The sequence below is a fragment of the Miscanthus floridulus genome, chromosome 2, assembly GCF_019320115.1.
Source record: "Miscanthus floridulus cultivar M001 chromosome 2, ASM1932011v1, whole genome shotgun sequence".
Taxonomy (NCBI): domain Eukaryota; kingdom Viridiplantae; phylum Streptophyta; class Magnoliopsida; order Poales; family Poaceae; genus Miscanthus; species Miscanthus floridulus.
Window position 1 is genome coordinate 26,839,717 of NC_089581.1, and position 11,711 is coordinate 26,851,427.

Sequence of the window (11,711 nt, forward strand, 5' to 3'; positions counted from 1 at the left end):
TCTAGCAAGTTGGCGACGGCTACTGAAAACTGGAAAGCTTTGTGGAAATCCTTTCGTTTAGTAGTCGACGTTCTCCGAACTCCAGCGGATGATGGGCAATCTTGGGCTTAGTTGATTCCTCGAATTCCAACTCGTTTCCAAGAGTTCATGAAGAGGTGTGCCCAACTATGTACCAAGAATGTCCTGGCCTAGGTCCGAGTTCTTGCTCTAGCGGCTCCTTTGTCCAAGATAGCAGAGGAGGCTGACAGTCAAGAATACATTGATGCCATTGAGAGGATGGAGCCTGAGGTTGAAGACTTAGCTAGTAGAATAGTAGATAATCTTAATATTGTTATCTCTCCTCCTGATGATGAGGCTTGATGTATTTGACCTTTATGCCCGTGCCTTGTAATATGACATTATGCTTCTTTTGAATGAAGATTTTTTATTGATGTCTTCTCTGCCTGGATGCCTTGTTTATTCCTTGGATGATTTGTCCAATTGGTCAGAGTTACTTGACTTGCCAAGTACTTTGTCTTGCTTTCATCTTTGCCTTGTAAACAACTCTGCACGCTATTTTGACAAACTTTCTTGATTTGTCGAGTACTTGTCTAGCCTTCTTCCGTGCCATGTAAACGACTCGTTATATGTAGGTCTTTTTGTTGACAACCTTTCCTGATCTGTCGAGCGCTTGTCTGGCCTTCTTCTGTGCCATGTAAACAACTCGTTATATGTAGGTCTTTGTGTTCTTGGGTATCTCTAGTGTAGGCCCCGAGCCTCTTGCAATTTGGAACAAGTAGCTGGAGGGTCTTGTCTTGAAATTGCTCTGGTCTATGCCTAGGCTTAGTTTTAGTCGTTTTGCTTTTTGTTTTGGGTGTTAGCTCGTTAGTTATCCTCATCGGCGGGCTCAAGCATTTTTTTAGCTATTTTGCTCTCGGCCGGGATGCTCAGGCGTCTTTTCAGCCATTTTGCATTTTATTTCGGGTGTTAGCTTGTTAGCTACCCTCATCGGCGGGCTCAAGCGTCTTTTCAACTATTTTGCTCTCGGCCGGGATGCTTAGGCATCTTTTCAGCCATTTTAATTTTTATTTTGGGTTTTAGCTTGTTAGTTACCCTCATCGGCGGGCTCAAGCGTCTTTTCAGCTATTTTGCTCTCGGCCGGGATGCTCAGACGTATTTTCAGCCATTTTGCATTTTATTTCGGGTGTTAGCTTATTAGCTACCCTCATCGGCAGGCTCAAGCGTCTTTTCAGCTATTTTGCTCTCGGTCGGGATGCTCAGACGTATTTTTAGCCATTTTGCATTTTATTTCGGGTGTTAGCTTGTTAGCTACCCTCATCAGCAGGCTTAAGCGTCTTTTCAGCTATTTTGCTCTCGGCCGGGATGCTCAGGTGTCTTTTCAGCTATTTTGCATTTAAGAAACAACTCGGAGAGAGCCATAAGACATATGTTTGTCGAGAGATAATCATCTTTATTGATCATGAATATTGATGTGTTATAATGATACATAGCGCTATCTTTGTTGATCATGAATGTTGATCTCTTATGTCTTGTATACATATTTTCCCTTGAGTTGTTTTTATGCGTAGAATCTTCGTAGCTGACTGATGTGCCATATATTGTTGACTTCTTTTCTGTCTTCAGTTATAAGCTTGTATGTGCCTGGTCTGATGACTTTTGTGACTATAAAAGGACCTTCCCATGGACTGAGTAGTTTGTGGTGTCCGTCGGTTTTTTGTACTCTTCTTAGTACTAGGTCTCCGACTTGTAATGATCGAGACTAGGTATTCTTGTTGTAGTGGTGCCTTAGTCCTTGGAGGTATCTTGCTGATTATAGGGTAGCGTTTACTCCAACTTCTATACTATTGAGTTCTAATCTTTGCGTATGTTCTGCTTCTCCTTCATCGTATTGCTCTATCCTTGGTGACATCCAGATCAAGTCTGCGGGTAGTACGGCTTCTAATCCATACACCAGGAAGAAAGGTGAGTATCTGGTGGCTCTGCTTATTTGAGTCCATAGCCCCCATACAACCTTGGGTAATTCTTCAATCCATTTTGATCCATAGTCTACTAGTTCTTCATACAGTCTTGGTTTCAATCCAGCTAGTATGAGTCCATTAGCCCTTTCAACCTGTCCATTGGCTTCTGGATGTGCGACTGATGCGTATTCAATGCTGAAGCCACAATCTTGTGCCCAACTTTTGAATTCTATAGCTATGTAGGGAGAACCCAAGTCTGTGATGATTCAATTGGGCATGCCGAAGCGGTGCATAATGTCTTGGATAAACTCGACTGCTTTGGTTGCGCTATATTTTGCGAGTGGTTTGTATTCGATTCACTTGGTGAACTTGTCAATTGCTACAAAGATATACTCGAAACTGCCCTTTGCTTTCTTGAGAGGTCCTACTTGATCCAGCCCCTAGCAGGAGAAAGGCCAAGCGGGTGGGATGCAGATGAGGTTGTGGGCTGGCACATGAGCCTGTCTTGCGAACATCTGACAACTTTTGCATCTTCTGATGAGTTCTTCTGTGTCTTTCAAAGCGGTTGGCCAGTAGAAACCAGTGTGAAATGCTTTGCCGACTAGTGTTCTTGAAGCGGTGTGATTTCCACAGCAACCTGAGTGTATTTCATCTAGGATTTATTTGCCTTCTTCAAATGAGACGCATTTTAGGAGTACTCCTGATGATGCGGCTCTTCTGTATAGCTTGTCTCCTACTAGTATGTAATTCTTGCTTCTGCGAATGACTCGTGTGGCTTCCTATTTTTCTGCTGGCAACTTATTCTCTTTCATGTAATCAATAAAAACCTGGGTCCATAAAGTGGTGATTACCAAAATCTGGGTGCCTTTTGCTAAGATTTGAGGGGTTATTTCTTTGGGTTGTTTGATAGAGGGGGCTGATAACTCCTCTATGAAAACACCGGGTGGGACCTCTGCCCTGTCTGATCCAAGCTTGGCAAGGATATCTGCTGCAATGTTGGAATCCCGTAGGACATGTAGAATTTCTAATCCTTGGAAATGTTTTTCGAGTTTTTGGATTTCAGCACAGTAAGCACCCATGTTTTCTTTGGTGCAATCCCAATCTTTGTTGACTTGGTTGATGACTACTGCCGAATCATTGTATATGAGTAATCGCTTGATTCTGAGGGTAATAGCCACTCTTAGCCCATGTATGAGAGCTTCGTATTCTGCTTCATTGTTGGTAGCTTGCCATAATATCTGAAGGACATACTTTAGTTGTTTTCCATCTAGAGAAATTAGGAGGACGCCTGCACTGGCTCCACCTAGCTTGAGTGATCCATCAAAGTACATCTTCCAATGATCAAGGATGGCGCTTGACACGAGTTGTTGAATTTCTATCCATTCGGCAACAAAATCAGCAAGGGCTTGAGATTTAATTGCTTTCCGCGGGGTGAAATCGATGTTGAGAGTACCAAGTTCAACCACCCACTTGGATATGCGTCCTGTTGTGTCTTTGTTGTGTAAGATGTCTCCTAGAGGGAAATATGTCACCATGGTAATCTTATGGCTTTCAAAATAGTGACGAAGATTGCGTGAAGTGATCAGTAGGGCGTAGAGTAGTTTTTGCACATGCAGGTACCAGATTTTTGATTCTAACAGTACTTCGCTGATGTAGTATACTAGGCATTGTACTTTATATACGTGCCCTTCTTCTTCCCTTTCCACTACTATCGCTGTGCTGACTACGGTAGAAGTTGCTGCAATGTATAGCATCATGTCTTCATCTTTCTTTGGAGGTGTGAGGACTGGTGAGGAGGTGAGGTATGCCTTAAGTTTCTTGAAAGCTTCATTGGCTTCTTCCATCCACTCAAACTTGTATGTCTTCTTTAGTAGTTTAAAGAAAGGCAACCCTTTTTCGCTGAGTCTTGATATGAAATGGTTGAGTGCTGCCATGTAGCCTGTTAGTTTTTGTACATCTTTGACGCTTCGAGGAGGGCCCATCTCTGTTATGGCTCGAATTTGCTTGGCGCTCGCTTTGATTCTGCGATGACTGACCAAGAATCCAAGTAGTTGTCTTGAAGGAACTCCGAATACACACTTGTTTGGGTTCAATTTCCACCTCCACCTTTTCAGATTCTCAAAGGTTTGTTTTAAGTCTTCAATCAGTGTATCCAGGTTTTTTGTTTTTACAACCATGTCATCCATGTATGCTTCTACGTTTTCACCGATCTGATCACCAAGGCATGTTTGGATGGCTCTTTGGTAAGTGGCTCCAGCATTCTTAAGTCCAAACGACATGGTCCTGTAGTAGTAGGCGTCGAACGGAGTGATGAAAGATGTATTGCTTTGGTCTTGTTCTTTTAATGTGATCTGGTGATATCCGTAATAGCAATCAAGAAAGGATAATAGGGCAGATCCTGCTGTTGAATCAACTATCTGATCAATGTGTGGTAGCCCAAACAGATCCTTTGGATAGTGTTTGTTGAGATCTGTGTAGTCAACACACATGTGCCACTCGTCCATGTTCTTTTTCTATACCAGAACTGGATTTGCTAGCCAATCTGGATGGAGAATTTCCCTGATGAATCTAGCTACCATTAGTTTTGTAATTTCCTTTTTAATTGTTGCCTTCTTGTCGGGAGAGAATCATCGTAGTCGTTGCTTCATAGGCTTGGAGCCTTCATTAACATCAATTCTGTGCTCAGCCAACTCTCTTGGGACCCCTGGCATGTCAGTCGGCTTCCAAGCGAAGATATCCTTGTTGTCCCGAAGAAAGTTAGTGAGCGCGAGTTCCTATTTTGCTGATAGGTGGGCACTAATGGTTGTCATTTTTGAGGGATCACCGGTGCCTAGGTCGATTTGCTTGACATCGGCTTCTTTTGGTGGTGCTAGGATGCTTGGTCTTTTAGCCGGTATCTCTAGTTCTTCTTGGCTTATTTCTGCGGCGATAGTGGCTATTTCTTTTCTTTCATCGTTTGCATGTGCCTTTGCTACAATTTGGATTGCCTATATGTCATAGTCAAATGCGTGCTTTGAATCACTCCGAAGAGAAAGAACACCATTAGGCCCTAGCATCTTAAGCAACAGGTACGGATAATGCGGTATTGTCATGAATTTTGCTAGTGCTGGGCGCCCGAGGATTGCGTGATATGATGAATCGAAATCTGTGACTTCAAACTTGATGAACTCTGTGCGGTAGTTCGAGTGAGTCCCAAAAGTAACTGGTAGAGTGATTTGTCCAAGTGGCATTGCTGCCTTGCCGGGTACTATGCCATAAAAAGGTGTGCTTGTTGGTGTGATCATCCCAGCGAGTTGTAGTCCCATCTTTCTTAGAGTTTCTGAAAAAATGATGTTGAGTTTGGCTCCTCCATTGATTAGTACTTTCGTAACAGTCATACCAGCAATGGTTGAATCTAGAACCAATGGGTAATGGCCTGTGTTTCCTACGCTGGTCCATTGGTCTTCTCTTGAAAATTAGATTGGATACTCTGACCAGTTGAGATATCTTAGTGTAGCAGGTTCTACTGCCATGATGGTTCGTAACGCTAGTTTTTCTTGATGTTTGCTTCTAGAGTCTGGAACCCCGGCAAAGATTACTGCCACTGTCCCTTTGGATTTTTGGAATCCCTTGTCTTCATGGTTGTCTCCTTCTTTTTTCTGATTGTCTTCTTTATTGTTTCCCTTGCTATCTTTTCTAGTGTATCTTTCATTGAAAGTGTAGCAATTTCTGATGGTGTGCTTTCCGTTGGGGTGCAAGGGGCAATGTATGTTCTCAATGTCATCATATCTTCTGGGCTTGGTAAATTTCTTTGATTTGTCAGCCATTGCTACTGTGTTGTCTGGACCTCGCTTTCTCTCCTGATGTCTGTTGCTTCAAGGATTTTGCCTGTCCGGGTTGTCTTTGTTGTTTCTATCCGGGAATCTTTCTCTTGTTTTTTTCTCTACGGTAATCATCTTTTCCACTGTCCGTCTAAATTCTTCATTGTTTCTTGGGTTTTCTTTGCAGAAATCTTGAAATTGCCACCTAGCCATGATTCTGTGAGAGAAAGCTTCGATTACTTCTCGTTGTGTGATGTCATGTACTTGAGCTCATAGTTCGCCAAATCATCGATAGTAATTTCTGAGACTTTCACCTCCTTTTTGCTTGAGTCCTTTTAATTCTGCATGGGTGATTGGATGTGTAATAATTCCCACGAAATTTTCACAGAAAGCTCTTTGCAAGTCTTCCCAATTTCTGATTGATCCTGGATTCAATTTGTCAAACCATTGAAGCGGCATGGTTTCTAGGGCCATGGAAAAGAACAAGGTTTTGATGTCATCGTCTCCCTCGGCTAATTCAATCGATTGTGAGTAAATCCTGAGCCATTGCTTTGGTTCGGTCTTGCCATCGTACTTGGAGTGGTTGGACAGTTTGAACTTGTGAGATAGTCGTATTGAAGCAAGTCTGTTTGCAAAATAGGGGAATCTATCATGCATTCTGGCTTCTGTATATTCTGATTCTATGCCCCCTTCTTGCCAACTGTCGCCTTGGTGAGAGTAGTTATGTGTGGCTGTCCGAGTAGGTGCTCTGCTTCTGGCCTTTCTTGGTTGCTCGACTCGGTTGTTTTGACTATGATTTCTTCAGCTCTCTCTATTGTGACTTCCACTTGGTCCAAGTCTTTCGAAAGCGGACTTCCTTTGATTTTGATCTTCCTGTTCATGAGATGTTGCCATTCTGTCATTTGTTCTAAAGACTGTTGATCGGAGAAAATCTCGAAGCTATTCTTGTTTTTCATTGGGATATGAGGTCACCCTGAGTTCTAGTGCTTCTCGGATCTTATCATAGGGTGTATTCGCTGCTTGTCCTTCTTCGACCTCTCGTTCTGATTTCCTTCTATTATACTCGGCTACGTCTGATTCATATTTGATCCAAGTGTCCTTTCGCTGTTTAGCACGGCGTTGACGTCCTTGTTTCAATTTATTCTTTCTTTCTCTCGCTTGCCTCTAACTCTCAGTCTCACCATCGTGCCCCTGGATAAATGGTGATATGTTGGATTCGGACTCATCTGAAGACCTCACGTCGGGTACTTCTAGGGGGATCAATGGTGATCGAGGATGGCAAATCATGAATACTTCTCTAGTGTGAGTTGTTCTGTCATCGTCGTTGATTTCCATACTACCAGAGCTGTTGATAACTTCAGTAGAGTTTTTGAGGTCATAGATCGAATCTCCTTCTTGGTATGGTAGAGTTGTTGTTGTCGTATCGTCGACTAGTTGGGTGCCGTCATCCTCAGGAATGGTGCCTAGCCAGTGAACGATGCAGTCTTGAGATGTTATGGTTAAAACGAGACCTTCTTGGGCTCCTTTTAGTGGCATTCTAAGCACTGGATAGGTGGATCCTTCGCACCATGTCTGATAGGATGTTGCCACGTTGTGTAGTACGAATGGAAGAGGATCCGACTTCTTTGAAGTATTCTGAGTGTACTCCGAGTAGTATTCTTGATAGGTTGACGTCATATTCCGGAGCTTTGTCAGAAAAGAACTCGGTTTTCCAAAAGAACTCGGACAAGACTTCGTCTCAGAAGCAGAACTTGAGTTTGAATTGGATGCGTGAAGTCGTGGAATCTGAGTCGGGTTGGACATTATGAGCTGTGCGAATCTTCCGATCAGCTGATCTATCATTGTCGCCGAAATGGAAAAGTCCTGATGATGATCTGAATCTTTGAGGAGACGGCCTTGGAGCTTGCCAACGTCGCGTGCCTCGTAGATCCATGAACCAAAGATGAAGGTCGATCCCTTCAAGAAGATCATGTTGTCGAGGTCCATCGAGCTCTCGGATGCAAAGTCGCCGAAGGCCCCTACCTGGCACGCTAGATGTCAATGTTTGACCACTGATAGCCTGCCACGGGGGTCCCTAGGGCAGTATGTTCAGGCTTCAGCGTATGCAGAACTCGATGGTAAACGCAAGAGACAGTCGATTTATCCTAGTTCAGACCCTCGATCTTTGATTGAGTAATAGCCCTACGTCTAGTCGGCATTAGCCTTTGCGTTGGATTGATTGTCAAGTGTTGTGTCGTACAATTGTTGTCTCACTTCCCGATCCAAGGAGCCCTGCCCTCCTTTATATAGTCAGGAGGCCAGAGTCCTAGTCGGTTTACAATGAGAGTTCCTAATAGGATTATAGAGTAATACTGCTACTAAGATTACAGGAGAAGAATCCTAATTAGACTAGGTCTTCTCCCTTCCTTGCAGGGTATCTCGTGGGTCCCGCACTGACAAGACTTTGTTTTTTCTTTGGCCGTACTATTAAGGGGGGTATGGACGGGTAGCTTGACCTAGGTGAGTCTAGTAGGTTAAGTGTGGTGCACACTTATTAAATCTAGCACTAGGTAGCTCGTAAAAAGCCCTTAGATCAATTAGAGCAAATTTCATTCACATATGATTATGAGTTGGAAGTGAATAGAGGGTCAAATACTGACCGGACGCTGGTTCCGGTGTGACTGGACGCTGGCATAGAGTGTGGTTAGTTCATTTGATCAAGGTGAAGTCATCTGGATACGATTGGACGCTGAGAGGTGAGTGACCAAACACTAGGTGCTAAAGTCCGGTCAACTCCAGTAAGGTTCCAGAGAGTGAGAATCCTGATCGGATGCGTCCGATCAGTGCTGACCGGACGCTGGTCAGGTTCCAGCTACTAATCGGACGCTGAGTAGCAAAGTGACCGGACGCTGGGTGCCAGAGTCCGGTCAACATCAGTAAGGTTCCAGAGGGTAGTTTTTGTGATGGAACGCGTCTGGTCAGTGTTGACCGGATGCTAGCCAGTGTCCGATCACAACTTAAACTGCACAAAGGTAGATGAACTGACCAGAGCGTCTGGTCACCTTGACTGGAGCATTCGGTCACCCCATAGAGGCACATAACGGTTTGTTTTGAATAAGGGGTTATAAATACTTCCTCCATTCACTCAAGGGATCACTTTTGCTTATTCCAACAGCTAAGAAACACCCTTGAGAGTGCCAAGAAGAGCAAGGTCCTAGTGAGGTGATTGAGATTTAATAATCCAAGAGAGGCCTTATTAGTGAAAGCAAGAGTAGCAAAGTGTGCATCCACCCTTCTCATTAGGCTTGTTGTGGTCAAGTGAGAGTTTGTGCTTGTTACTCTTGGTGATCACCATCACCTAGATGGCTTGGTGGTGATTGGGAGCTTAGTGATCATCCGGCGGAGCTTGTGGATGACCCAACTCAAGTTGTGAGCGGTTGTGGGTGATTCACCACGATGGAGTGTCAAAGAATCAACCCATAGAGAGCACTTGATCCTTGCACGGATCAAGGGGGAGCTACACCCTTGCGCGGGTGCTCCAATAAGGACTAGTGGAGAGTGGCGACTCTCTGATACCTCGGCAAAACATTGTTGAGTTCCTCCTTCTCTTTTTACTTTAAACATTTACTTTGAGCAATTCAATTCTTGTCTTTATATTTATAGAATTGCCATGCTAGAGTAGGATTGGAACATAGGTTAGTAAAGTGGGCTAACCGTAGGGTTTAATTATTGCAAAGAATTTTAGAATTAGCCCAATTCACCCCCCCTCCTCTTGGGCATCTTGATCCTTTCAGCCTCCACTTCAGTAGTTTCATCTTCTTGTGGTCTAATATCACCAATGGCCAATTGCTTAATTGCTTTACAAGGTGGATCCTCCTTTTCTACAATACTTGAATCAACTTGCTCCACTTAAGAGTCATTAGATTCATCAAATGTCATGTCTACCACTATTTCAACTCTCCTGGAGGTTTTGTTGAAAACATGGTAGGCATGCTCATTTGATCCATAGCCAAGAAGGAAACCTTCATCAATTTTAGGTGCAAATTTAGAGGTCTTGGGTTTCTTGTTTAATATGAAACACTTGCACCCAAATATTCTAAAGTAAGACACCTTAGGCTTGTTACTGGTTAGAAGCTCGTATGAAGTCTTTTTTAACTTCTTGTGTAGGTAGAGGCGGTTGATGGCATGATAAGCGGTGTTGATGGCCTCACACCAAAAAATGTATGGCATCTTGTACTCATTTATCATTGTCCTTGCCATCTCGATGAGTGTTCAGTTCTTCCTCTCTACTACACTATTTTGTTGAGGGTTGTATGGAGTTGAAAACTCATGCTTGATGCCCTCTTCATCAAGAAACTCCTCAACTAGAGTGCTCTTGAATTTGGTCCCATTGATGCTTCTCACTTTCTTGATTGGGAGACCAAAGTCCTTTTGTGCTCTTCTAACAAATATCTTCATCTTTTCTTGAACTTGGCACTTGTCATACAAGAAAAATACCTACGTGAAATAGGAATAGTCATCAATAATAACAAGACCATATTTGTTACCCCCGAGACTTAGGTAGGCGACCGGTCCAAAGAGGTCCATGTGTATTAGCTTCAATGGTTGCTTGGTGGTCATGATGCTCTTTGGTGGGTGAAGTACGCCAACTTGCTTTCCCGCTTGACAAGCGCTACAAATCCTATCTTTCTCAAAGTGAATATTTGTTAGTACAAGGATATGTTCATTTTCTAGAAGTTTAGCCAAGTTCCTCATCCCAACAAGGGCTAGTTAGCGATGCCAAAGCCAACCCATGCTAGATTTTGTCACTAAACAAGTCTCAAGCTTAGCTTTACCTTTGTTGAAATCAACTAGGTAAAGCTTGTTCTTTAATCGACTCATAAAGACAATAGAGGAATCCTCCCTTCTAAAGACTTCCACGCCTTTATCCATAAAGAGACAATTGTAGCCCATCTCACACAATTGAGAAACGGACAACAAATTATAACTTAATGAATCAACATGTAATACATTTATAATTAAATGCTCAAGAGTTATAGCGACTTTACCAAGACCAATCACATCCCCTTTGAATTGTCTCCAAAGACAATATTTTCATTTGAATGTGTCATGGGGGAATATGATGAAAACATACTCATTTCTCCGGTCATATGATTTGTACATCCACTATTAAGCACCCAACTTGATCCACCAGAGGAGTATGCCTGCAAAACAAGTTTAGTTCCTTGATTTAGGTCCCCAACTTGACTTGGGGCCTTGCATGTTAGTCACAAGAAACTTAGGAACCCAAATAGAAGTATTCCTATATATGTTGGTTATATTTGGCAACCACTTTTCCACTGCTATTGTTCTTCAAAACAAAGCATGATGTCAAGCTTTGTCGAGGTGCTTGGATCTTTAGTTGATAGGCATACTTGTTCTTGGTGCCCCACATTGATTCCCTAGGTTTCTGGAAAACCTATTTCTGATGGAACACCTTCTTCATGGGCTTAGTCTGGTCAGGAACAAAATTGGTAGCCTTCTCATTCTTGCGGGGCATGGCACTACCGCCCTTCATCGTAGCAATGTCGCTGTGCGGTAGTACCACGGCTATGCAGGCTAATTTGTACTAATTCTGTCCTTCCTCTCAAACTGCACACGCTCATAGCCATTCACTATCTTTCTTCCATTTATCTTGGCCCCTTTTGTGTGGCCTAGCCCATGCTTGATTGAGGGATGCCTTCCTTGCTTGAATTGTGGCCTTTTTGATTCATCCTTCTTCTTGTCATTAAATTGAGCCTTACCCATGCACCCTTTTCTAATGATTTCATTGAGCCTAGTAGTCTCCTTTTTTATAGCCTTCATGTTTGCAAGGTTAGTGGAATAGGCATTCAAATCAAGATTATAATATTTTCCACTAACTTGACTAGTGGAGGGAGTAGAGGTTTCCTTTGTCTTAGAGGGATGTGAGTTGCTATCCCAAAGAATGCCATAT